At 47.5% G+C, this 27273-nt stretch overlaps 1 protein-coding gene and 1 long non-coding RNA gene across 19 annotated transcripts in view; one reads left to right on the forward strand and one right to left on the reverse strand.

The window, feature by feature from the left end:
• GATAD2A (GATA zinc finger domain containing 2A) overlaps positions 1 to 27273 on the reverse strand; it is an 83839-nt gene that overhangs the window by 56095 nt on the left and 471 nt on the right. For 3 of the 18 annotated variants that reach the window (XR_014506685.1, XM_083421602.1, XM_083421609.1), the window contains exon 1: positions 10963 to 11163. The exons of 8 other annotated variants lie outside the window; for them this stretch is intronic. The gene's annotated coding sequence lies outside the window, so the exon portion shown is untranslated. Of the gene's footprint in view, positions 1 to 10958; positions 11275 to 27273 lie in introns of those variants that run through there. 7 more of the 18 variants (XM_083421611.1, XM_083421606.1, XR_014506686.1 and 4 more) reach the window with 6 other exon arrangements.
• Positions 11482 to 21458, forward strand: LOC310668639. The gene is made up of 3 exons (XR_014506742.1): positions 11482 to 11620; positions 13111 to 18657; positions 19034 to 21458. It is a non-coding gene; the product is annotated as an uncharacterized lncRNA (long non-coding RNA).

Raw genomic sequence — 27273 nt, forward strand, 5'->3', positions numbered from 1 at the left:
CACCAGATCTCTTGAGTTCTTACTGGGTTTGCTATATGGTCAGATAAGCATTTTCAGCCAGTCTGGGACGAGGGTTTTTTTGTTTTTGAATGTTTTTTATTAAGAGCATGCGTGCGCGCACACGCAAAACACATATGAACTACAAAGAACTATTATGACTGTTTAGAGGCACTGTGGTCTGTCAATGCTCAGTAGGTTCCAAAGATCAGCATATGGCAGAGGCAGTGTGATTTACGCGTTCTGTTAACATGCATCATAAACCCTAGCTGATCATAGAATCATAGAATCATAGAATCATAGAGTTGGAAGAGACCACAAGGGTCATCGAGTCCAACCCCCTGCCAAGCAGGAAACACCATCAGAGCACTCCTGACATATGGCTGTCAAGCCTCTGCTTAAAGACCTCCAAAGAAGGAGACTCCACCACACTCCTTGGCAGCAAATTCCACTGTCGAACAGCTCTTACTGTCAGGAAGTTCTTCCTAATGTTTAGGTGGAATCTTCTTTCTTGTAGTTTGGATCCATTGCTCCGTGTCCGCTTCTCTGGAGCAGCAGAAAACAACCTTTCTCCCTCCTCTAGGTGACATCCTTTTATATATTTGAACATGGCTATCATATCACCCCCTAACCTCCTCTTCTCCAGGCTAAACATGCCCAGCTCCCTTAGCCGTTCCTCATAAGGCATCGTTTCCAGGCCTTTGACCATTTTGGTTGCCCTCCTCTGGACACGTTCCAGTTTGTCAGTGTCCTTCTAGAACTGTGGTGCCCAGAACTGGACACAGTACTCCAGGTGAGGCCTGACCAGAGCAGAATACAGTGGCACTATTACTTCCCTTGATCTAGATGCTATACTCCTATTGATGCAGCCCAGAATTGCATTGGCTTTTTTAGCTGCCGCGTCACACTGTTGGCTCATGTCAAGTTTGTGGTCAACCAAGACTCCTAGATCCTTTTCACATGTACTGCTCTCAAGCCAGGTGTCACCCATCTTGTATTTGTGCCTCTCATTTTTTTTGCCCAAGTGCAATACTTTACATTTCTCCCTGTTAAAATTCATCTTGTTTGTTTTGGCCCAGTTCTCTAATCTGTCAAGGTTTAGAGGGGCAGATCAGAGACAAATCTGCCCCTCTTGCCCTTTTTTATTTTTACTCAGTAGCTTTTATTGCTAGTGTGACGCTCCAACTTCCTTTTACTCCAAAAGTGTAAGCCTGGATATATTATCCCAGAAGAGTGCTACTGTTAGTCTGGCTGCCACTAATGAGTGGCAAATCAACACCTTGCTTTTTAAATACTTTTTAAATCCTTATTATCATCAATAAAGATATAGTATTTAGGAAATTTTTGCTTCTTATGTGTTGCTTTCTTCTATCTTTTCAAAAATTGGCTTCTCCTTTATTTTTACCCATTTTGTATTTTATCTTGTTGCAAAGCCCCTTTGGGGCAAAGCGACAGGCAAGTGTGAATAATAATAATAATAATAATAATAATAATAATAATAATAATAATATTGCAATGGTGAGAAAGAGGAACAGGTTTAGGAAGCCATTGCCAATGGGGCTTTTCCTGGGGGGTGGGTGCATGGTTGATGCTGAACCATGCCAATGCTAAACGCCAGGCCTGCATGACGTAGCCAAAGGCTGTCCCACCGTCAAGGAACCCTAAATATTGAACCTGCCACTTGCTCCTATTCCACTGCGGCAGCGTTTGCCTGCCTGCCTGCCTTGTCCTCCCCATCTCCCTCCTCAAGGAGGAACTCAAGACTACAAACAGGACAGGAATTTGCCTTCTTTCATTTTGTGAACTGCTATGCACACAAAGTTGCTACAGAGGTAAAGAAAAAGGAATATATGCAATTTTTAAAACTGCAATTTGTTACTCTGCATCATTTTTTTAAAAATGCATTTTGTAAGAAGGATAAAGAGAGTCTAGCTTCTGAGTCAGGCCAAAGGGATCCCATCTAGTCCAGCATTCTGTCCTCACAACGGCTAACCTGATGCCCCAAAGGGAAGCTGGCAAGAAAGAGCTGAAAGCAAAAGCAGGTCTCCCCACTTCTTTCCAACAACTGGTTATGAGAGGCTTTATTGCCCCAGATAGTGGAGGGAGAACACAGACATCGTGGTCAACGGCAGCCTTAATTCTCCATGGACTGGTCTAAACTAGTATTTATCAAACTTGGGTCTCCAGCCGTTTTCTGGACTACAGTTCCCATCATCTTTGACCACTGGCCCTGCTAGCTAGGGATGATGGGAGTGGTAGTCCAAAAAATTGCTGGGTACCCAAGTTTAGGAAACACTGGTCTGATCTAAGCAGCTCTGTGCAGCTCTGTACTTAACCTTGTTTTTAAGTTGTATTTTAATCGATTGTTTTTATACCTGGTGTTAGCCGCCCTGAGCCCGGTCTTGTCTGGGGAGGGGAGGGTATAAATAAAACATTACTATTATTATTATTATTATTATTATTATTATTATTATTATTATTATTCAGTCAGTCCAGCATCCTGTTCTCATGATGGCAAACCAGACACCACTTTTACAAAGCCTGCAAGCATAGCCTGAGCTCCCCACTTCTGGGGTTCACAACTGGACAGGTGGGCAGAGCACAGCTATCGTGCCCAAGTAGCCCTTGAAAGCGCCCCTCCCTCCTCCACAGTGTTCAAAATTCCCCAGGCACCAGGCTCATTTTGCAACCAGCACGGGTCCAATTGCAACCCTGCAGAGATCTCGGGTCGACTGAAATCTCCATTTGGCCGGCCCTTCCACCTTTCTTAAGCAGCTCAGCAGAACAGCTCATTTACTGCCCTTTATACCCCACCTTTTCCTCCAAGTAGTGCATGCTTGGCAGGGGGTTGGACTCGATGGCCCTTGTGGTCTCTTCCAACTCTATGATTCTATGAGTCACACTCCCTATGATGACCCTGTGAGGGGGGTCGTCATAGCCCCTGCCCCACCCTGCCAACCTAGAGTCCTGCTATGAAGCAGCTCTATAAATCAGTGGTGTCCAAAATTCCTTCAAAGAGGGCCAGATTTGGTGAAGTGAAGGGCCGTGGAGGCCGACCAAAGGGTCAGCCAAAGTTGTTGACTTTTTTTAGGATTGAGGTTGTTGAGGGTTTTTTTTTTAGGATTTTACCCCAGGGAATTAACTGCCACAGGGGCCAGATTAAACTGGTTGGCGGGCCGGATTGGGCTCCCAAAACGGACTTTGGACCTGCCTGCTATAAATGAAGTCACTGAATAAATTTGAGGAAAGCAAAATGTCTCTTGGAGAAGGATCTGAAATATATTGGTGGAAGCTTGAACTTCCTTTTATTATGGATTGTTTCATTTCATGCTTTAATGTGTTGTAAATCGCTTTGAGTTTTTTTCTTTAAAATATAAAGCGGCATAGAAATGAAATTAATAATAGTAATAAATTTTAGATGGGGGGGAGCATCAAGACCGTCAGTGGTGACGAGCACAACCAAAGCTTAAGGTGTCATTTGGCAATTAGCTTTTATATCAGAGTTTCTAACACGGCTCCTCCACGAATTTATCTCCGACACTTTAATTTGCAAGTTGCTCCAAGACATCAGTGGAACATTGTCCAAATATTACCAGGAATGAATGAACAAATGAGACTCGTTCAAGGATTCCACGGAGGCTGTGTGTGTCCGTGTGTTAACTACGGGCATCAGGGCGTGGGGGCAAGAGGGCACACAACACCAATGTCCCCCCCCCCACGGGGCAGATGCGTCCTTCCCTGCAGCACCCACCCTTCTTACGCACCCCCCAACTCAAACTCCCGGGAGTCGTCTTAAGGATCCAGATGTTGAAAAACAGCCAAGGGTTGGGATGTTTGCCAAGTACACAGTGATGCTGATGCAATGCTCTGACAGGACTACGCAACATCCTCCCTCCCCTCCCCCCTTGCCCATTCACGCAGCAGCCAGACGCCAAGATGCCTTCGCAGCAGCAGGAATTTTTAAAAAAAGTAGTGTGGGATCTTCACCGTGCAGCCAGGTGATTGTAATAAGGCAAAGTTTATGCTCCCACTGACCCAGGAAAAGGAGAGGCGGGAAACAGGCAGAATTCTGGGTGTCTGGTGGGAACAGGAGGGAGAACTCAAGGCATCCTGGGTCTCCAGCGTACAACCCTGACATCCTGGCTCCTAACCAGCTGCAAACTCTGGGGAAGCCTGCAAGAGTTATGAATGCACAGGGGCAGCTCGCATTGGGTCCATCTGGAGCAGTGTGGCCTTCCCAGACTGGCAGCTGCCCTCCCGGCTTTCAGAGACCCTACCTGGAGACGTCATTGGGGATAAAAGCTGGGACCTTTTGCTTGCAAAGTAGGTTCCCCACTTCTGAGCTACGGCTCTTTCCCCACAGGGGTATTTACTTATTGGTTTTTAATTGCATTTCTACCCCACCCTTTTCTCCTAAGAGCTCAAGGTGGCACACATGACTCTCCCCCTCCCTCAATTAACCCCCACAACAACCCTGCAAAGTCGGTTACCTGGAGGCAGGGAATGGTCCAGTGAGCTTCACAGCTGAGTGGGCATTCGAACCCTGGTCTCTCAGGTCCAAGTCTGACCCTCTAACCACCACACCACACCACACCACACCACACCAGGGCTGGGTGATATATTGATACAGTGGTACCTCTGGTTAAGAAATTAATTCGTTCCGGAGGTCTGTTCTTAACCTGAAACTGTTCTTAACCTGAGGTACCACTTTAGCTAGTGGGGCCTCCAGCTGCCGCCATGCGATTTCTGTTCTCATCCTGAAGCAAAGTTCTTAACCCGAGGTACTATTTCTTGGTTAGCGGAGTCTGTAACCTGAAGCGTCTGTTAACCCAAGGTACCACTGTATATCATCCAAAACCAGTTTGAAGTCAATATTGTGATATTGGTTTCATTATTGTTTACCTGGCAATATATCGCAAATCATGGGGTGTGCGTGTGTGTGTGCTAAGCAAAAATCATGATGCAGGAAAGACCATGAAGCCAGCCAATGGCTCTACACAGCTCCATCCTTATTTTAGACACCGTGATATAGCAGTATATCATGATGTCGCCTAGCCCTACACCACACTAACTCTCACCCCCAGTGAACAGCTAGCCTTACAACAAATCCTGTGTGAGAGGCCAACTTTTACCACCCCTGTCTGTTTTAAAACCTGTTATTTCTGGAGACAACAAGGCTACCCCCCTGGAAATTATTACTTTGCAACTGCTGCAGACCTCTCCCTCTGTCTCTCCCCCTTGTGCTCAAGCCACCTTCCTCTTCTACTGAATTATGGGAGAGCTACCCATTTTAGCACGGGTGGCGCTGCGGGTTAAACCACAGAGCCTAGGACTTGCCAATCAGAAGGTCGGCGGTTTGAATCCCCGCAACAGGGTGAGCTCCCGTTGCTCGGTCCCCGCTCCTGCCAACCTAGCAGTTCGAAAGCACGTCAAAGTGCAAGTAGATAAATAGGTACCGCTATGGCAGGAAGGTAAATGGCGTTTCCGTGCGCTGCTCTGGTTCGCCAGAAGCGGCTTAGTCCTGCTGGCCACGTGACCCGGAAGCTGTACACTGGCTCCCTCAGCCAATAAAGCGAGATGAGCGCCGCAACCCCAGAGTCGGCCACGACTGGACCTAATGGTCAGGGGTCCCTTTACCTTTTTACCCATTTTAGCAATATTTGGGTCTTACCCTGCCTTGACCACCTGTTAAACCTCACTCCCCCATTCAGAGTTACACACACACACACCCCTACACCTTCACAGGTTTTTTTTTAAGAGCAAGGGGAAGTACAGAGCTCAGAAGCGAAAGTAAAAAACCATGAGCATTTGCATGCATGGTAGCTTTTAACCCCAGAATCTGTAAAGCCACAATCCCAGGCCCTGCAAGCTCTGAAAAGGGGCGGGGGTCTTCATTTCAATCAGCATGAACAGGACTTATTTCCAAATAAGATTGCTCTTAAATAAATAAATAAATAAATAAGAGGATAAACTGAGGTACAGGGAAGATGCCCTGCAGGATCAGGCCCAAAGCTTCCATCTACTGCCTCTGAGAGAGGACAGTCGGCAGAGAAATTCATTTAGCAACGTCAGGGAGTCCAAAACCCTACCCAGTGGCATCACCCCAGTGATCTAGTCTTCAAAGACATGCTGCTAGCTTGCATGCCATGAGACTTAAAAGGAAGATTATCCATGGGCAAGAAGAACTGCTGGATCAAACCAAAATTCCATGTAACCCAGTGTCCTGTTCCCAACAGCGGTCAGTCACACACTCCAAGCAAGACCACAAGGGCAGCATTCAACTAGGTTTCACAGCAAGTACACCCGCTGAAATGTATGAATACGACCAAGACAGGTTTGTTCATTTCAGTGGGTCTACTCTGAGTAAAATGGAGCTGAATAACACTCCACGGCATCAGTCTCTGTCCTCCGCGTGTGATAATAACTCTGCAATGTAGCTCAGAGGTAGCTGCCAGCATGATGCTCTCAGGCAGTGTTCGAAATTAGCCAGGCGCACTTTTGCACCTGATTATTGGTCACTTGCAACCAAGTGAAGATGCCTGGATGCCACAATGGCACCTGATATCTCCACCACCTGGAGGTGCATGCGTGGGCATCAATGGATTTGGACTGTTTTCACTTGCTAATACCACATCCTGTAGAATTCTATCTATTTTATCTGTACAATCAGAATGTATTTCAGGAACCAAAGTGCTTTTTCTGTGCAGCCTGAGCAGGAAACAGCGGTTTGGTGAATTGTTGCTTGTTTTCTCTTACCCCACTGCCCTGCTCACAGTTGGGAAGAATACATTCCTAGGTTATGAATGGTTCCTGTTACCATTAAGAAAAAGAAGTGGGAATAGGCCAATAGATATGCAGACAATCCCTGGATCAAGTGACTTTTCTTCTTTAAGTTCTCAACCTAGCTCAAGGTTGTCATCTAACTAGCCAGATGTTTGACTGAGAATCAATCAGTCAGTCCCATCACTGGAAAAATAAGACACGAGAGCAATCTTGAACTACGACGGCAAGTAGACAAAGTTTTGGCAAATGGTTTAAGGAGCCTTTTGGCACCTACCTTATATATCTGAGTTTCTAACACTGGAGCTCAACATCAGGAGGGTGAGAGATTCCCCATTTCTGATTTAAGAGGCATCCTCCGCTCTCCTGGAGAGAATGCCTCTTTTAAATAGAGGCATTCTTCCATCTCTTGCATGCGGTAGGGAATGCCGATTCCTAGGAGCAGGGATGTGGAACATCTATAGGGCCCCTTCAGAAGTGTCCAGCTCCCATTACCCTGACCACTGGTCATGCCTTCCACCCAGATTAGCCATCCACCATATGCTGTCTTATGGCAACATAAATCCCATGTTTATCTTTATTTCCAGTGCTTGAAATTAGCCATGCGCCAGGCACATTTTGCGACTGACACGGGTTCATATGTGACCATGTGGAGATATCTGGATGACAGGTTGGCGAATGGCTCCTCCACCTGGCTGGCCCCTCCAGCTGTCTTAAGCAGGTCATTTACTGCATTTATCTCCCACCTTTTTCTCCAAGGAGTGCATGGTTTACCCCCTGCTCAGTTAATTCCTGCAACGACCCTGTGAGGTAGGTGAAGAGGCCGTGACCGACTCCAAGGTCGCCCAGCAACAGAGTGGGGATTTGAACCCTAATCTCTCAGGTCCTAGTCTAACGCTCTAACCACTACACCCTACTGGCTTCCTAGAGTCTTTCTGCTATGGGGCAGCTCTATAAATTAAGGAGGGAACGAAATATGGAGAAAGCAAAATGTCACTTAGAGAAGGATCCGAAATATTTTCCTTGAAGCTTGAATCTGTTGTATTCTAGATTGCTTTATTTAATGTTGTAAACGGCTTTGAGATTTTTTATTTAAAATATAAACCAGTAAAGAAATGAAATTAAAAGGAATAAACTCCACTGGGGGGGGGGGGGGCAAAATGGCACCTACACATACTGCTGTGGTGCCTGTAACCCAGGTTTAATTTAATATATCAGCTAATTTGGTGATTAGCTTATATATCCAACACTATCTCATTCTCCAAATTTGGAAGCCCCTCTGTCATGCCAACATGATCCAAAGGTGGTTTTCAAGCAATACAGAAATACCCAAAAATGTTTTTTTCTGAAGGCCTTCTTGAACCTACTGCCAACCTGTCACATTAGGCAACCCCTCTTCTTTGGGAAGGACCGCAGCTCAGTGACAGCGCACCTGCTTTTCATGCAGAAGGTATCGGGTTCAATCCCCAGTGATGGCTGGGAAAGAAGGTATCGGGTTCAATCCCCAGTGATGGCTGGGAAAGAAGGTATCGGGTTCAATCCCCAGTGATGACTGGGAAAGATTCCCTTCCTGAAACCCCAGAGAGCTGCTTCCAATCCGTGTGGACAACACTGAACTAGATGGACCAACAGTCTGACTTAGTTTAAGTCAGCTTTCTATGCTCCTAGTGTTAAGGGAGATGAATATCCCTCTGTTTTCTCCAGAGATGGGAACACCACCTGCGGCCTCTGGACCAAAACACCCAACACCAACATCTTCCCTGACCATTGCCCATAATTTCTGCCTTGAAGGGGGTTGGACTAGATGACCCTGGGGGCTCTTCCAACTCTACAATTCTGTGGTTGCTGCGAGTTCAAAGACAGCTGGAGGGCAGCATGTTGGATATCACTGGGAAATGTTATGTTTGTGGGTGCAAGACACCCTAAATTCCTGTGTCCAGCAGGAGTTAGAATTTAATCAAGGTAAATGTTAAAATATATTTCCTGACTAGGAAATTGCCTGGGGTGATGGACAAAAGGAAGGTAATTAGCCGTTAGGATAGCAAAAGAGGGGGGCCCCCTCCCTCAACGCAGAATTAGTTTTGAAGAAAAAGAAGAGTTTTGAAGTAGAGTTTCAGAATTGGCTGTGATGTGGGAAAAGGTTGCAGGAAGGAAAAGGCAGAACACCATGTTGAGCTTTCTGCTTGAATCCAAGGCCGCAGCTATGGGAGAAACAAGACGCTTTTGGGGTGTTAATGCTGGGAACCTCTCCACTATAGGCTCGGGCAGTATATCTGTGTAAATAAGCCATACATCCTAGAGACACCAGTGTCTCCGCTGTGCCTCATTCCCAAAGGCCAAGCGCAGACCCTGGCGAAGCACTCAGAACCCCTGGAATTCTGCATGACTCACAGTGGATTCGGCTAGAGAACTGTTTCCCAAACTTGGGATGTTTTTGGACTACAATTCTCATCATCCCTGACCACTGGTCTTGCTAGCTAGGGATGATGGGAGTTATAGTCCAAAAACAACCAGAGTCTTCCCGGATGGAAAGCGACTCCCTGTTTATATACAGCAGCGGGGGCTCTGCAGACTGAAGAGGGGCAACATCTGTGGCCTTCTGGCATCGATAACACCTGGAGAGGAGCCACAGGTCCCCCCCCCATTCCCCTCCCTCTCTGTAGCTTAAAGAGATGCCCATTAGGAATGATATTTTGAGAAGGGTTTGAAGGTGATGAGGGAGATTGGAGGGGTGCGGGAAAGAAGAGAAGAACAAATACTCCCCTATAAACAGAGAGTGAGGGCAGCCATCTGGAGCAAAAGAAGACCTGGTTAACCAGAGAGCCTGAAGCAACAGTGGCCCGTCCATGGAGTGGGAAGGGAAACCGTCACAGAGACAGAGCTCAGTGGAAAATCAAATAAATAAATAAATGCAAAACTCCAGGAAGAGGTGGGGCAAGATTTATGGTGGGGGAGGGGGCAAGCACGAGTGAGAAAAGGTCTGGGCAAGGCGAGTCGGGCGACAGGGGGAAGCTTAGGTCCCACCCCTCCAGCACATCACCACCACCACCACCATCATCATCTTCATCCTAACAGGAGGATTGAGGAGGGACTTTTATTCTGGAACAGAATCCTGTCTGGCGACCTGCCAGGTTTAGGTGCTAAGAGAAGACGCAATTATGTCCTCAAGCTCCCCTCCCCTCCGATTATTATTTTTTTTACCTCTCCCTCTCTGTCCCCCCCCCCCACGCCCAATAAAGCCAGTGGCCTGCTCATTCAAAGTCAGGAAGCCATTTCAGGCGCCCCAGAAACCCCCCTGACCTGTCTCCTAAGCTCCCCCCAGAAGTACTCTCCCTCCCCACACTCAATAAAACAACTGTGTGGGTTTTTTTGGGGGGGGCAGAGGGGAGTTATTTTCTGAACCCTGCTTTGTATTTAAGCGCTCCGGCCGCCCTCTGCCTCCCCGCCCCCACTCAACGCCAGTCTCTCTCTCTTCTTCCCAAACTGGGAGGGAAAGGAGGGAGTGCGGGATGGTGGCAGGAGGAGGAAGAGGAAGTGAAGAAGCAAGGCCGGGGAAGGAGGACAAAACAGGGCTCTAACTTTTTGAAACGAGCTTTTTTCCTCCTTCCCACCCAAAAGGCCGCGGTGGGTGTTTTTATCAGATAATGCTACAGGACCCGGCGAGTCTGGCTGTTGGAGAGCGGAGTAGTTTGGAAAGTGCTTCTCGCGGAAATAAAAGTGTATATTGTCAAGAGGAAGCCTAACCTCCAAAACCGAAGTTCCAGCTTCCTGTCCCCCCCCCCGCCCCTTCCATCCTCGGCGAAGCACGCCAAAGAAAGAAGAAAAACCCACTTTCTTGCGAGTTTTTATGAAGACGAAACCTTTTTGAGAAAGAAAAAGTTCTTCGCCAGCTGCTTGACGTCTCCCTCCCCCCGAAACCCCCCCTCGCAGGTTCGGAAGACGCTTCGCCAGGAAGTCGAGTAAGCAAAATCTCACGCCTCCCCCACCCTGCCGGGCGAAGGGGCCGGAGGCGCAGCGAACTCCCAAGCCAGCGAGGCCGGGGAGATAAGGAGGCTCCCAGCCCCAGCCCCACTCTGCCCGTGCCCCACTCCTCCAGAGGCCGCAGGGATCCCACTTCCACCGCCCCGCTCCTCCTCCCCCACCCCAAAGGGGAAAACCCCCCAACTTTTCAAGAGACGCACTTACAAAGCCGCTTAAAGGATCCCCCAAATCGAAAGGTCGGGTAGGTCCACTTCTTTTTGAAAAAGCCTCCCTTTTCTGTCCACCCCCTTGGTGGGGGGGGGGTGGAAGCGAGGAGGAAGAGCAGCCTCCTCTTTCGAACCGGCCGGCGAGATCCCTCCTCCTCTCTCCAAATCCTGCTGCGCTCTCGCCCCCCTCCCTTGGCCAAATGCGCTCTTTACACATGGAGGCGCTGGGCGCGAGCATGCGCGCACCGCCCGCCGCCGCCGCCGGCCCACTTGGCTCTTGAATCCTCCTCCTCCTCCTCCTCCGATCTTCCTCTTCCTCTCTTCCCTCCCCCGGCCAAGCTCTTAATTAGATGGCAGCAGGCAAACTCCGCCTCTGCCATCTCCTTCCTTCTACTCCGCCCGCCCTCGCCAACTCCGCTCTCAAAACTTTGCGCAAAATGGAACGGCTGGAAGAGCGCGCGCGCGCAACGAGGAGGCTCCTCGGGCAGGAGATAGGCGGAAAGAGAGCGCGCAGCGAAGGATCGGCTTGGAGATCGGGGCAGAGAAGGAAGGGGGGATGGCTGAGGATGCGACGGGGGTGGTCCCCCACTTTTTGGGTGTTCCTCTTTCTCTTTGGGGCCACGTGGAGAGGCTGGACCGCGGCAGACCAAGTCTGGGTATGTGCCGATCTAGAGGCAGGGGGCTTCTTTCTGCGTGTCCCACTCCGGGGAGGGAATGGGAGGCGGCGGCTACTGCTACATCCGATGGGGCTTTGCATGCTGGGGGAGGAAGAGGAGAAGCCGCCCAGCCTCGCTCGGGCGTCGGTGCCAGAGAGCGCTTCTTGTTGGACCTGGAGAGTAAGAGGACGGAGAAGGACGGCCGCCCGGGACTCGAGGCCCAAGGGTGCTGACGACACGACTTTGCTTGCTGCGTTTACTCGGGAAGAAGGGCGGCCGCGGCCGGAACGGTAATCCCTTTATCGGGGCCGGCCGACTAAACTGTCAGCAAGCTTCCAGGTGCTCCGGAGCTCTCCGCTGACGCTGCGGAGTTGAAAGCCAGCTCTCGCCTTTCTGGCATTTTGGTTGGGGCCTAATGCGAGGGACAGGGTAGCTTAGTCGGTAGAGTCTGGCTCTCCGGGTCGTGGGTTCGAGCCCCACGTCGGGCAAAAGAGGAGTTGGGCTAGACGACCCTCGAAGCCCCTCGCAGCTATGCAGTTCTATGGTTCTCCCACCCACTCCACCACAATTGCTCGGTACAGTTTCCGCGAAATTGGGGCATTCACAATCTGGGTTAAAATGAGAGCTATAAAGAAGCACCTATGGCCAAACCCCTTGGGTTTTCCCCCAATCACTGCTGGGCTCCAAACTTCAATCAGCCACAGCCATCATAAGGCAGGTTGTTTCCTTTGTGTTCCCCGTTAAAACCAGTGCTTGATTCAGAGCTGGAGGACTGTAATTTTGTTTTTGGGGGAGCAGTTGGGCAGCTGCTTTGTATGCAGGAGGTCCCAGGTTCAAGCCACTGGGGTGGGGGGCACACACACCAGCCACCTCCGTCTACTGCTACTGGCAGTGCCTTCCAGGGGTCGCAGGCAGAAGCACCCCACCCCATCTTTTATGGGACTCCAGGAATTGGCTGCATCAAAAGCATTGTTCTATTCAACAGTAGAGCCACTGAAATGAATGGGCCCAATCTAGTCAGGTTCTTTCATTTCAGTGGGCTGTCTCTAATGCTAATTCTACCCAGAAATTAGAACTGTTGAAATTGACATAACCAACACAGGTCCATTCATCTCAGTGGGTCTGCCCTGTGTAGAAGGTACTACTTGGTGGGTCTACTTGTGAGTAAAACTTTGGATGCAAGGCTTGCACAGTGGTGGACCCTGCTCCAGTCTCTTGTGGGCTGCAGCTCTTAGGCTTCTTCCATCAGCAACTTTTAAGTCTCTTTAAGGTTACCATATTTATTTGAGTCTAATGTGCCCTCGGATCTAATGCACACCTCAATTTTCAGAACCTTGAAACCAAAAAAGGTATTTGCTGGCGAATGCAAATGTGCCATCGAATCTAATGCGCACCTTAATTTTCGCAGCCAAGTAATTTGGCCAAATGAGATTAGATTTGAGTAAATACGGTATTAAGAACTTCCATCCAATCTCTTGTGCCCACTAAAGCTCCCCTGCACCATCTTTGAGGATGAGATTTCAAGTCTACACCAGAGGCAACACGCCCAGCCCTTACACCAACTACCTTTCGGTGAGCACAATAAAACCTGGAATGCAAATCAGGTGAAAAGGTGTGGTCTGGCTGGTCATGAGGCTGGCCATGATGGCTGTCAGCATTCCAAGGTCTTTTAGGTGTCACGTTCTGGGGTGTGCCTTTAAGGTAACACCGTGTTTGAAGAATGGAGGGCATCAGCTGTGCTGCATTAATTATGCTCCCTGGTGAGTTTGTAGGAGCAGGGTGGGTCCGAAGGGACAATGGCTATCTACTGTCTTTTTTTTCCTTCTTCACCTAAACAAATGGAATAGAGGAAGACCTTTCTCGTTTTCTTATATTTTGCCAGGGAAACATGGCCAGCTTTCTTAAACCTAAAATTCTCAACAGGAGGGCAGATCCTATAAGTTGAAACAGGAATCTGCTACAGAAGACGCTGCCCAGTCCTATGGCATTTTAAGAGGGAGTTTGGAGATAGTGCACCGTAAACAGGTGACCACGTGCAAAGTTTAAGGTCAGAGTGGCCAAGAAATAAAGCCCAATACCAGTCCTGCTTAGAGTAGACCTGCTGCAATTGATGGGCATGACTCACTTTGGTCTTTTAATTGCAGCATGTCTGTTGTGAGTAGGGCTAGCACTCGATACTACTCTTCCCCATAAGATGCTGGGGCAGGTTACAGCAATGTATAGAGACAATATTGAAATTGTTTAAAGAATTTACAATCAGGAAGGATAGGGTGGGGCCTAAAATATAGCAACGCAAGAAGAGCCCTGCTGCTCAGGGCAATAGGCCACCTAGCATATGACCCTGTTCTCAAAGTGACCAACCAGATGCCGCTTTTGGGGGGAAAACACAAGCAGGACACAAGTGCAACAGTATCTCTCCACTTGTGATTCCCAGGAACTGAAATTCAGAGGAACAAATTAGGGTGTTAAAGGTGAGGGTTAAAAAGGCGTGTTTTCAGCATACAGTAAAGTACTTTCCTTCCTTGGATGTTTTTAAGCAGAGGTTGAATGGCCTTTAGCTGAGATTCTTGCATTGCAGGGGTTTGGATTAGATGACCCTCAGGGTCCCTTCCAACTCTACAGTTCGGATTCCATACAATTTAAGGTGCCATGCTCACCTCTGTAGAGAGGGGGTTCCACAGCTAAGGGGCTGCTACAGAGTGACCTGTTTGGCAACTGCTTCCCTTGTTCTGCACTGGCTCCCAGTATGTTTCCAAGCACAATTCAAAGTGTTGGTGTTGACCTTTAAAGCCCTAAACAGCCTTGGCCCTGTATATCTGAAGGAGCGTCTCCACCCCCATCATTCAGCCCAGACACTGAGGTCCAGCTCCAAGGGCCTTCTGGTGGTTCCCTCTTTGCAAAATGTGAAGCTACCGGGCAGAGGGCCTTTTCGGGAGTGGCACCTGCCCTGTGGAATGCCCTCCCGCCCAATGTCAAGGAGATAAACACGACTTTCCAGAGACATCTGAAGGCAGCCCTGTATGGGGAAGTTTTTAATATCTGAGGTTTCATTGTATTTTTACATTCTGCTGGAAGTTACCGAGAGTGGCTGGGGCAACCCAGTCAGATACAAATAAATTAGTATTAGTATTATTACTAGACTGTCATCATCCCTATTGCCCCGCATCCCCAATGGAAGCTACTGGTGAGGCGCATGTGATCGCCCTGACTTTGTTGCTGTCTGAATAATAGTTTTGCAACTAATAGCAGGCAGTGTTAAGAACAACATAACCTATGGATAATTTCAAAGATGTAGTAAGATTTCAGTCCCCATGGTTTTGGTTTTTTTAAAAGATAGGAGTGTCTCAGAGTCCTACCTGGAAATTCCTGGAATTAAACCTGGGACCTTTTGCATGCAAAGCAGAACATACAGTACAACCTCTTGCAAATATGGAAACAAAGACAGTCCCTCTGGAAGCAGGCCTAATAAACTATGTTAATGCCATTTCACAACGGTGAGGCATGGAGACAACAACGCCAAGTCACAAATCACAGGCCTACGTTTGCACATTTGTTTAACTATTGATGTTCTGATTCCAGGGCCTTGGAAGAGGAAGCAAGCATGTTGGGTCAAGCGAGGAGGGCCTTAGTTAAATACTGCTAATATTTTAAAATGAACAAAACGTGGAGTGGTTTCCCTTTAGGTTCCTTCCAGCTAAGGATAGTGGCGACAGAAATAGCAAGGGTTACATCATCTGCTTTCCTAAATATTAATGTGTGTGTGTGTGCGCACACACACACACGAACACACACAGAGTGTGTTCTCTTGAGACAGGCCAGAGATTGCACGCCGTTTTGAGAGCGAGGGAAGAAAGGGGGGACATTTCAAGGTATACCTGTCTGCCTGGTAGGCTGTGTGAAGGCTAGTCACCTTCCCTAGGGTTAGCCAATGTAATGCCTTCCAGATGCTGTTGGAGTACACTTCTGCTATCATCATCTCTGACCATTGGGCCATGCTGATTGCCAAGAACGAGGAATGTAAGAAGAGCCCTGCTGGATTGAGCCCATGGCCTATCCAGTCATAGAATTGTTGAGTTGGAAGGGACCCCAAGGGCCATCTAGTCCAACCCCCTGCAATGCAGGAATCTCGGCTAAAGCACCCAGATGGCCACCCAATCTCTGCTGAAAAACCTCCAAGGAGTCCACCCCCCCCCCCGAGGGAGTCTGTTCCACTGTCAGAAAGTTATTCCAGAAGTTGAGTCAGAATCTTCTTTCTTGTCACTTGAAGCCACGGGTTCAAGTCCTGCCTTCCAGCATCCTTTTTGCACAGTGGCCAACAAAATCTGCATGGTACCAAGCTGGTGTGTACCTCTGATCTACACAGACCAGAACCTTTTTTTTAAAAAAAAATCATTATAATGAAGCACAGGAATATTTCAGCACTTGGCAAACAATACAATGACAGAAGAGCAGGGGAATGAGAAGAGGTTTGTACATAGGAACCATCCATACAGCGGAGATGGTGATTTTAAAATAAGAAGAGCTCTGCTGGATTACACCAAAGGCCCATGTAGTCTGGCATTCAGTTAGGAACATAGGAAGAAACCTTAATAGTGAGTCAGATCATTGGCTCATTGAGCTTAGTGTTGTCCACACTGACTGGCAGCAGCTCTCCAGGGGTCTCTTCCCTGTCATGCCTGCAGATGCCAGGGACAGAATTTTCTACATGCAAAGCAGAAAATCTATCACAGAGCTATGAGATTGATCTCCAAGGACCTTCTGGCAGTCCCCACACTGTGAGAAGTGAAGTTGCAGGGAACCAGGCAGAGGGTCTTCTTGGTAGTGGCGCCCACCCTATGGAATGCCCTCCCATCAGAAGTGAAGAAGATAAGTAACTATACAACCTTTAGAAAACACCTGAAGGCAGCCCTATATTGGGAATTTGTTAATGTTTAGTTATGTTTTTATGTATGTCGGAAGCTGCCCAGAGTGGCTGGGGCAACCAGTCAGATGGACGGGGTACAAATAATAAAATTATTATTATTATTCCTTGCCCTCCACCCAGACTGAAAGCCCTGCCCATGGCAGAGAGGTGTATTATAAACCACCCTGTGAGTCTCAGATGAAGGGTTGTATAGAAATTTTAACAACAACAACAATAGAGGGGCCAATACTCTTTGGGGTCTCCCTGCTCCACAAAGGAGATGATGCTTTCAAAATGGCAGTTGTCTTTTAAAAGCCCTGGCATGGAAATCACTCGTGTACTGAATCCTATTAGGATCTAAGTGTTGCTTTTTTCGTTTTTCAAAAGGAAAACACATTTAAAGGGTGGTTGGGGAGCCTCAGGTCCATGGAGAGAATTCAGCCCTCCAGCTTACCTGGCCCTGAAAACTCTCCAGATGCATCACCCCATAGGAGCCAACTCCTATGGTCTGAGAGGTCTCCCCCCACAATAAAATGTTTGAGGGTGCTGCCCCTCCCCCAAAATTGATGAGTATTGCCATTCAAATGGGGTGTGCACACCACGTCATTTGATTGATTATGCAGGGTGGGGCTTACCTGGCCCCCCCAATATTTGATTCAAGCTGGCCCCCTGCATCACCCTGTCACAGCTCCTGCGTCACACCGTCCTTGAGCGCACTGTGCCTTTGTAATAAAGCCTCTTTGCTTGGCTTGATGGAGGATGGAGAGAAAGGTGTGGGTGAGCAGAAACCAGCCTACTGCCCAGAGGTTAAATTTGCATCCATTGCTCTGCCCAGTTTTGCCTGTGGCCCTGCTCACCACTTGCATGCAGTCCTCAAAACCTCTACCAGAAGGGAATGCAGCCCTAGAACTGAAAAACGTGCCCCCCACCCCAAATCCCTGACTTAAAAGGATTGTCTGTCTATGTAATCATTGGAGAATTAGCACCCTTGGGTGTCAGACTTCAGCGGGGCTTGTTCAACTGGGCTCTTAAGTGAAACCACTTAGCATAACTTGTTCAGGTGGATGCGGAAAGGTGCACTTGGAATGACAAGGAGAAGATGAGTCAACTTACATTAAATAAATAGGTTTGTGTACAGTATGTGAAAGACGGAGGGAGGGGGAAAGGAATCTGTTGACCTCAAAGCAAGATTTGCACACCTGGGATTAAAATACAACTCATTGTTTTTCTGAACTTCTGATGGGGACAAGAACAGTAGTGTGCTGCAGAATTCTTGAGGTGGCGCAGCTATCCTGCGCACTACACCCCACCCTAACAGTAGATGGCTTTGGTTCTGCGGGGGATCAGTTCCCAGTTTTCACTTCCATCTTTTAAAATGGGAATAAGCAGCCCACATTTATCTTTTTGCTGCTGCTAACCATATTTTAAAATGGTTTTCCAAAAATGCACAACTTGTGTCAAAAAGGTTAGAAAGAAAGAAGAGACACAGAAGCGGGCTCTTATAAAGCTTCCCAACCTGTTCTGCCGGAGATGATTCTTGCTCTTCCACAGGTAACCAAGGTGTGGGGCATTTGCAAGCCTGCTATTATCCTACCTCACAGATTGTGTTGGGATATGTGTTCTTGAACTCTGAGAATGCCCCTGTGGAGCTAGAACAGATATGAAATTCCCTCAGCCTGCAGTGGCCTGCACCCCACTTTCCAGTTGAAATATTTGGGAGTCCTGGAAAAGTTGTGGACAGCAATTAGTTGTTCCTTTTTTCCTGTGACTCTTTTAGCTTCCTGCTTTTCCTATGGCATCCTGCCTCACCCACAATCTTCCAGGGGCCACATTGCGGTGGTGGGCAGAGCCAGAAGGGAAAGTAGGCAGAGCAATAAATGCAAATTTTACCTTTTGTACCATAGGTACAACACATAGATGTGTTCTACACCCACGCCCACACACCCCTCTGCCCTCCATCCAGGTAAGCAAGATGCATTATCAGAATTAAAGGACTTCTACCCAGGCAAAAACACCCAAGGAGATAAAGAGGCAAGGCTGGTGAGAGATGCTGGCCTGGGTAGAGTCCCGAGCAGTGAAAAAAACTTAGATATATAAGATTGGCACAAAATGGCTCCTTAAACCAGGGTTAAAGGTAAAGGTACCCCTGCCCGTACGGGCCAGTCTTGACAGACTCTAGGGTTGTGCGCTCATCTCACTCTAGAGGCCGGGAACCAGCGCTGTCCACAGACACTTCCGGGTCACGTGGCCAGCGTGACAAAGCTGCTGCGGCGAACTGGCACCAGAGCAGCACACGGAAACGCCGTTTACCTTCCCGCTATAAGTGGTACCTATTTATCTACTTGCACTTAAGGGTGCTTTCGAACTGCTAGGTGGGCAGGAGCTGGGACCGAAAGACGGGAGCTCACCCCGCCGCGGGGATTCGAACCGCCGACCATGCGATCGGCAAGTCCTAGGCGCTGAGGTTTTACCCACAGCGCCACCCGCGTCCCTATAAACCAGGGTTACAGTCGCCAAAACAGAATGACTAGTTGCCATTTTGGGGCCAGGCCGCTTGAAAGTTATATTTTTCAATATGACTTTTTGGTTCCTGAAATTCATTGTGCAGATAAAATGTAATGGGTAGAATTCTACGGAATGTGTTGCCAGTTTGTGAAAAAGGTCCAGGTCCAAGGATCCCTAGGCGTGCTCCTCCAGATGGTGGAGACGTCAGGCGCTATCCTTTGGCCCAGGCATCTTCACATGGTCGCAAGTGGCCGGTAGCCAGGTGCAAAATGTGCCTGGTGAATTTCTAACGTTGGTCCTGAGGGCCAAATGGAGAGGCATGGAGCTGCTTTTGTGCAAAAGGCCTGAAGTTCCCACCCTTGCTTCCCCCACATGCACACTTTATAAACTACTTTGTACATTCCCCTAACAAAATAAAGTCTTAAGGGAATGTGGCCTCGGTGGTTCACATCCATTGGGCTATACTCATATTGCTCCATTTCTCTCTCACATTTCTTTGCCATCAACCTTTCTAATTGTTAAAGTCATTGGAACAGAGACTTCTCGTTTCTCTCCTGTTGCTCATGTACCCCTACGGAGCCATGTTTCTAGAACATGCACACTATAAACGATCATGCTTTCTGCAGGCTATGAAATGCGGCCCACCCTCCCCATGCAACCTGCAAAAGTGAGTTAAGATTGTTTTTTGTACATTAAGTTATAGAATTTGGAAAACAATCTCTATAGCAAAGACCAGCATCAATCCAAAGCCATCAAAGAAGCATCAGGCAGTGTAGTCCGAAGGTCATAATCAGAGTTAAGATTGTCATTATAAAACTAGCAGTTCATAAAACACTCCTTGGGGGGCGGGGGGGTGGGAGTTGCATTGTTTTTAAGGTGGGTGAAATTCTTCAGAATAGTTTTGTTTTTAAAGGTAGGTTGCATCCAACTAAACTAGAGTAGCCCCACTGAAGTGAATGGATCTAAGTAAGTTGTGTCCTTTAATATTAGTGAGCCTACTCTGAGGATGACTAGCACTGGACACAAGCTAGCGCTACTCAGAGTAGACCCATTGAAAATAACAGACATGCTCGGTTCATGTCCATTAATTTCAATGGGTCTACTCTGAGTAGGAAATTGTTTGAGACAACCAAGTGTTTACTAGGGTGAGAAAGAAGCTATCACCACTTTCAGTGGCAAGACACCCGCTCCCAACATAAACAGGAAAGGTGTGTTTCATAAAACCCCTTTTAAAAGAATTTTGCAAGAAAACATTTCAGTGAGTTGGACTGCAGCTCCCAGTCTGACATGGGCTTTTATACATTTGGCAATTGTTCAATGAATGGAAGAGGGGACACACAGAAAAGGAAGCAAGCTTTTGAAGTAAATGCAGTTCCATGCACAATAACTTTCTAGATAACACCCCCTGCTGCCGCCTTTATGCTGGAATCTCAGCCTGCACCAGGCAATTCTGACAGCTAAAAGTATGCTGGCCTTTAGGGAGTGGCAGGTGCTGGTTGGATATTTTAAACTGGACCTCACATTCACATGGCACTAATAACTTGCTAATAAATGTGTGCTCCATAAATTAGTCTAACCGCCATCATCATGGGGCTTCCAGCAACTGGTATTCTGAAGCACTGCTGTCTCCCAGCACAACCATCATGGCTAGCAGCTGGGAATCATGGGTGGGGAGAGCTGGTGTTACACTCAGGTCCTGCTTGTGGGGACTTACTATTGGGGCATCCGGTTCACTACTGTAAAAACAGGACTCTGGACCACTTGGTCCTCCTTTGGCCTGATCCAGCTGCAGAGTTCTTTGGGCTGCATTCAACTAAGTTCTACTCTACAGCAGACCCACTGAAATTAATGGGCCTACATTAGTCATATCCATTCATTTCAAAATGCATACTTTCTAGCACTGGATACAACCCTATGTTCTTAAGTTCCAATTCTATCTCCATTCAGTTTTACCAGACCCTCCAAGAGGCCCTGTTTCCCAGGGACAGTCCCAGATTTATAGACGCTGTTCCGGTTTCTGATTTGATCCCAGAATGTCCCATTTTTCCTTAGGAGAAATTATCATCAGAGAAATGTTGGAGTGTATGGTAGGCTGTCCCAATTTTCATGGGAGAAATGTTGGAGGGTAGGGTGTTATGCAACCCGAGCCAAGGAGATAAGTAACTATACAACCCTTAGAAGACATCTGAAAGCCATCCCGTATAGGGAAGTTATTTTTAATGTTTAATGTTTTATTATATTTTTATGTATGTTGGAAGCCGCCCAAAGTGGGCAGGGTATAATTACTACTACTACTACTACTACTACTACTACTATAACTGTTATGGAATAGGACATCCCTTTTTTCATCAGAGAAATTTGGGACGGTATGTTTTACTAGATGACTGCCAGTACTATGAAAAAATAAAGGAAAAAATAAACACCTCTTTATTTCTACACTTGTGTTAGTTGCTTTTCCCAGTCTCCTAAGGTTAATATCTCCAAATACATTTCTCACAGGGTACGTGCCACAGCTGTCTAGCACAGGTATGGGTGGGTGCACAGCATGGGCTAATAAACTCCCCCCCCCCCCGAAGATTTGCACAGCTAACAACCTTCCTAATTTTTCAGCTGTTGTCTTGGAGATAATGGAAAGGTAGAACAAAGGCGCACACACAAACACAACGCAAGTCCATCTCTAAAATAACTTTTTGAATGGCGCATGAGAAAGCAAAGGTTTGATTCCTAACCTATAAGGAATTGTTCAACCCAAATCCCCAACCATGGGCTGTGTAAGTGCGAGGGGCACACACAATGGATCTCCAGAGCATGTAACATTTTCTTCCAAAAGCACATTCCTTGGGGAGGGAGGGAATGACATGTGAAAATAAGAAATCCCTGCTTTTTGTGGCCCCACCCCCCAGCATAAACACACAAAGCACTTGCTTAATGATTTGAAAAGTAGGGCAGTTCTCTCATCACCTGAGGACTTAACATCCCTGTCATTGTATCCAAGAGGAAGGAAATGTCTCACTTCCCCAGCTATTTCAGGAACAGAAATCAATTGCGGGGTAGGGGAGGGGAGAAGGGTGGTTAGCTGAGCATTCCATCATAGGCTATTGGAATTGCATTCCTGGGCCACCCTAGGCAGTGAAGTGAAGTGGTTAGAGCACTAGTCCATCCATCCGTCCCCCCCAAAAATCATGTCTCAAGCAACCTGCCTCATGGGCTTAGAATGAAACAGATTCTCCCTTTGGAAGGGTGGGGAACACCTGTGGCCCTCCAGATGTTGCTGAATTACAACTCCAGTCATCCCTAACCACTGGGTCATGTTGCCTGGGGCTGGATCAGCAAGATCTGAAGGGCCGCAGGTTCCTCATCACTGTGCTAGGTACCTGGGCTACTGGCTGGCTCCAGGTAAAATATTTGAGGGGCTAGTTTACTTCTGTGGGCCTGCATAGCTCGACACCCCTCTTCTGACCCTCCATGGATTCATTGGGGGGGGGGAGGGTAGGGGGAAAAGATGCAGCTCGGAGGTAGAGAACATGCATTGCATGTAGTCAGTCCCAGGTTCAATCCCCAGGCTGGGAAGCTCCCCTGCCTGAAACCATGAAGAGCAGCTGCCAGTCAGTGTTGATCTGGCTCAGCATAAGGCGGCTTCCTACATACAGCTTAGATCTGGTTTTTATCTTAGTACAAGTTTCAACTGCCCTATCAATGACGTGTGAACAGCAGCACTGCTTCCTGATGACATAACAATTAGTTTACACTGATTTAAGCTGTAGCTTCTTGCCATATAATGCCCTTAACAATTTGGGATCCGGGCATCTCGCCATATTGTCCTGCTGGGGACCCAAGATCTGCAGGGGATGCCCTGCTGCAAGTTCCAGCCTTAAGTGTGTTCAGTACTGTGGGCCCATTATGTGGAGCTTCCTCCTGGCTGGGAGGAGAGAGGTCTTCTGGCAATGGCCTTTCCATTTCAGCAATGCACTGCAGTGAAGTTTTCTGTTGCATAATAGGTTTTATCCACTACATGCTTTTCATTAGAGAGTTTAGAGATCTAGGTAATTAAATGGCATATGAATACTGCACTTTAACTAATATAACTAGTTAAATCTGAGGACCAGTCACCCATCAGAGGGCCTTCTCAGCAACAGAAGCTCCAGTTGTGGAAGGCACTTCCTCTGGGAGTTAGGCCGACCGCAGCATTCATGGTACTGCAGAGTTGGATAAGACCATGAGGAATCCTTTTCCCATTGTGGGGCTTGAACCCACAACCCTGAGATTAAGACTGAGCCAGGTTAGAGCAATGTACTCAGCTTTAGATGCTGGCTGAGGACCTGCCTTTCTGTGAAGACTGTAATATCAGCCTGTGTAGTGAGAAACAAGCATACTTGACAACATTATGTGATATTTTATTATTGGGTTTTATTTATGTAGTTGCTGTAACCAACCCTGAGGTCTTCTGATAATGGGCAGGAATGAAGATTTATATATATATAAAAATAAGTAAATGTGCTTGTCATGATCTATATTAATTCCCCCCAGACCTCAGAAAAACTTTAAAAGTGCACTGCAGTTCAGTGGCTGATCTGGTTTGGCATCCTGTTCTCACAGTGGCCAACTTGATGTCCCAATGGGAAGCCTCCAGCAGGACCTGAGTGCAACCACAGCAACTCTCCCACTTCTGATCCCAAACATTATGCATTATGCCTCCGATCCTGGAAGTAATGTACGGTTATCATAGGCTGTAGCAACTGATAGCCTTATTCTTCATGAATTTATCTAATCCTTGTTGGGAGCCATTACTACTTCTTGTGAGAGAGGATTCCAGTTTCATCATGCACTGTCTGAAAAGTATTTATTTTGTCTGTTCTAAATCTTCCAAGATTCATCTTCATTAAAAGGTAAAGGTACCCCTGTCCATACGGGCCAGTCTTGACAGACTCTAGGGTTGTGCGCCCATCTCACTCAAAGAGGCCAAGGGCCAGCGCTGTCCGAAGACACTTCTGGGTCACGTGGCCAGCGTGACATCGCTGCTCTGGCGAGCCAGAGCCGCACACGGAAACGCCGTTTACCTTTCCGCTAGTAAGCGGTCCCTATTTATCTACTTGCACCCGGAGGTGCTTTCGAACTGCTAGGTTGGCAGGCGCTGGGACCGAACAACGGGAGCGCACTCCGCCGCGGGGATTCGAACCGCCGACCTTTCAATCGGCAAGCCCTAGGCACTGAGGCTTTAACCCACAGCGCCACCCGCATCCCCTCATCTTCATTAGATGGTCCTGAATTCTGGTGTTATGAGAGATGGAGAGAACAACTCTCTGTCCACTTTCGGCACTCCAAGCATACTTTTAGACACCACACTGCTCGCATATGGCAGGGTTTATACACCAGACAAGTGACTTTACGTATCTGAGGGCACTAGACTCCAGTCCATGACAGCTTCCACCATAATACATTTGTTATGTCTTTTTAAGGTTTAATTTCTTCTTCCTGCCAGAGACTTAACACAGCTAGCCAAAATGTTGCCCGGAGCGTTCTTTCCTTCCCTTTGCTGCTCTTTCGTTGCTCAGCCTTCTGCCACCAGCAAAACTTCCATCTCTAAGACAAAACAAGCCCCTGCATGCCTCTAGTTGTACCTCTTGATTTCCCACCTCCCTGATCTCAGTTCAGCTTGCCCTTCCTTCCTGGAACACCTGGACCCAGTGGATTCCCATACTACCCTGTGTATAATTACACCAACCTCACCCTCTTCCAGAGTTTCCCTAACCGGCTCTTCTCCTCTCCTGGCATTCTCATTGAGCCCTCCATGTTCCCTCACACACATCTCTAGAAACTATATTTGGAGATGGGCTGTAGCCTAGTGGTAAACTGTTTTTCATGCAGAAGGTATGTTTAATAAATAATAATAATAATAATAATAATAATAATTTATTATTTATACCCCGCCCATCTGGCTAGGTTTCCCCAGCCACTCTGGGCGGCTTCCAACAGAGTATTAAAATACAATCCTCAGTATCTCCAGGTAAGACTGGAAAGGACTCCTGGTCCAAAACCCTGGAGAGTCACTGCCAGCCAGTGTTGACAATGCTAGATACACCAATGAGTCTAGCTCTGTAGAAGCCATGTTCCTATTTAAACCAGCCCTCTGTTCATAAGCATGAGGATCAGAACTCTACATTATCTTTAGAAGGTCCACAGCTGAGTAGTATAGCACATGTTTTGCATGTAAAAAGTCCAAAGTTCAATCGCAGGCACCTCTAGGAGCTAGGAATACCACCTGACTGTGAAACCCTGTAGAACTATTGCCGGTCAGTGCAGAAAATACGGAGACAAACAGACCAATGATCAGATTTTGTCTAAGTCAGCTCCATATGTACAAAGCAAATTCCTTCTTCACCCACCACTCTTGGTACCTCTTTTCTTCCTTGTTTATTTTTTGATATTTCTATGCCACCCCATAACAAAGTCCTTTGGATGGCTGGTGATAAATAAGGAGGGGGGGCTAATAAAGAGTTTTTTTTAAAAAAAGACACATTTAAAAGGGGAGGTGGATGAATAATTACATAAAAACAACAAAACAGAACTCCCATGCCACACCCCCAAAATAAAAAACATCAAAGGCTCAGATGATTGAAGCCAGCCTTTGCCAACCTGGTGCTCTCCAGATGTTTTGGACTACAGTTCTCATCTGCTCTAGCCAGCCTGGTTCTATGATGTCAAGGCTGATGGGTTCCCGACTGTGCTGGCTGTGGCAGCTGGGAGTTGTAGTCCAAAACACCTGGAAGAAACAAAGGTGGGAAAGGTTAATATAAGTTCAGGAGACCCAAAGCCTAGAATCAGGTGTGGGAAATCTTTGCCCCTCCCCCAGATGTTGATGAACCACAGCTCCCATAATCCCTGGCCATTGGCCATGTATGCTGGGGGCAATGGGAGCTGCAGTTAGCAACATCAAAAGAAAGGACTTCATCACCAGAGAGATGGGAAAGTTACTCCATAAGTGTGTGGGTGTGTAAACTACTGAGAAGGCCCATTTTGGACCAGGTTTCCAGATGATTTTGAACAGCAGCCCCGACATACAGTGTGTTGCAATAGTCTTAACATAAAGATAGCCTATTCTTCAGCAACTCGTTTCCCCCACTTAATGTGTATGGGGAGATGTGCCAGACACTTACCATCTCCTTGCTTAAGCTGCCACCTACATGCAGAACAAAAACTTTGGGGTCTGGATCCAGAAAGCTACATAGAATTGTAATGTACAACAGGGATGGGCACATATGCTGGGCTCCCTAGATGTTGTGAACCACAATTACTATTTTTTAACTCTTAATTTCAATTATCTGTAAATGCTTTCATTGATAATTTTAATATTGCTTCTAAACCCCTTAAAAGACTTGTGACAATCAAGTGGTATATGGTTAAATGCTCTCCTCAGTGCTCATTCTTTGAGCACCCCCAAAATCCCTCTGAACCCCCCCCCCACAAACCATCTCCAAAGCCCTCCCATTAGATGTCAAGGAGATAAATAACTATATAACCTTTAAAAGACATCTGGAGGCAGCCCTGTATACGGAAGTTTTGAAATGTTTGATATTTTATTATGTTATTTTATGTGTTGGAAGCTACCCAGAGTGGCTGGGGCAACCCAGTCAGATGCGGGGGGAACAAATGAATGAATGTTAGCCATTGATGGTAAAGATGATGATGATTATTATTGCTCCCCCTGAACCTAAACCACCCAACCAAACGTCTTTCCATTGCACACCCCTACTGCTTCCTATTATCAAATCCCTTGACACCTTAGCACAAACCCCCCTCTGCTCATCCCCTCAACCCCCCCCCAAAAAAACCTCCTGCTTCTCGGCCCCTCAAACACCCCCAAACAAACTTCTACTCAGCTGCAAAACCTAAACACCCCTTAAACTCCAACCCAGATTTCTCTCCTCAACCCCTCCAAACCCAACCCCCCAAAAAACTCCCTCTGCTCAACCTCTCGGACCCCAACCCCCCCCACCTGCTTTCTGCCCCTTAACCAACAAAACCAGCTCGAGAACACACAGACGTTAGGCCACGTAGGGACAGCTGCCTATTCCTGCCTTGATGGGGTTGGGCTAGATGATCCTCAGGGTCCCTTCCAACTCGAAACAATTCTATGAATACTCACACTGGCCTGTCAGACATACATACAGGTGTAATATGATATATACATAGTGCTTTTCTTTTTTTGGGGGAAAGGTGCCAGTACCGCACCCCCCCTTGAGTACCC

Source organism: Podarcis tiliguerta (genome assembly GCF_965153285.1).
Source record: "Podarcis tiliguerta genome assembly, chromosome: 18".
Lineage (NCBI taxonomy): Eukaryota > Metazoa > Chordata > Lepidosauria > Squamata > Lacertidae > Podarcis > Podarcis tiliguerta.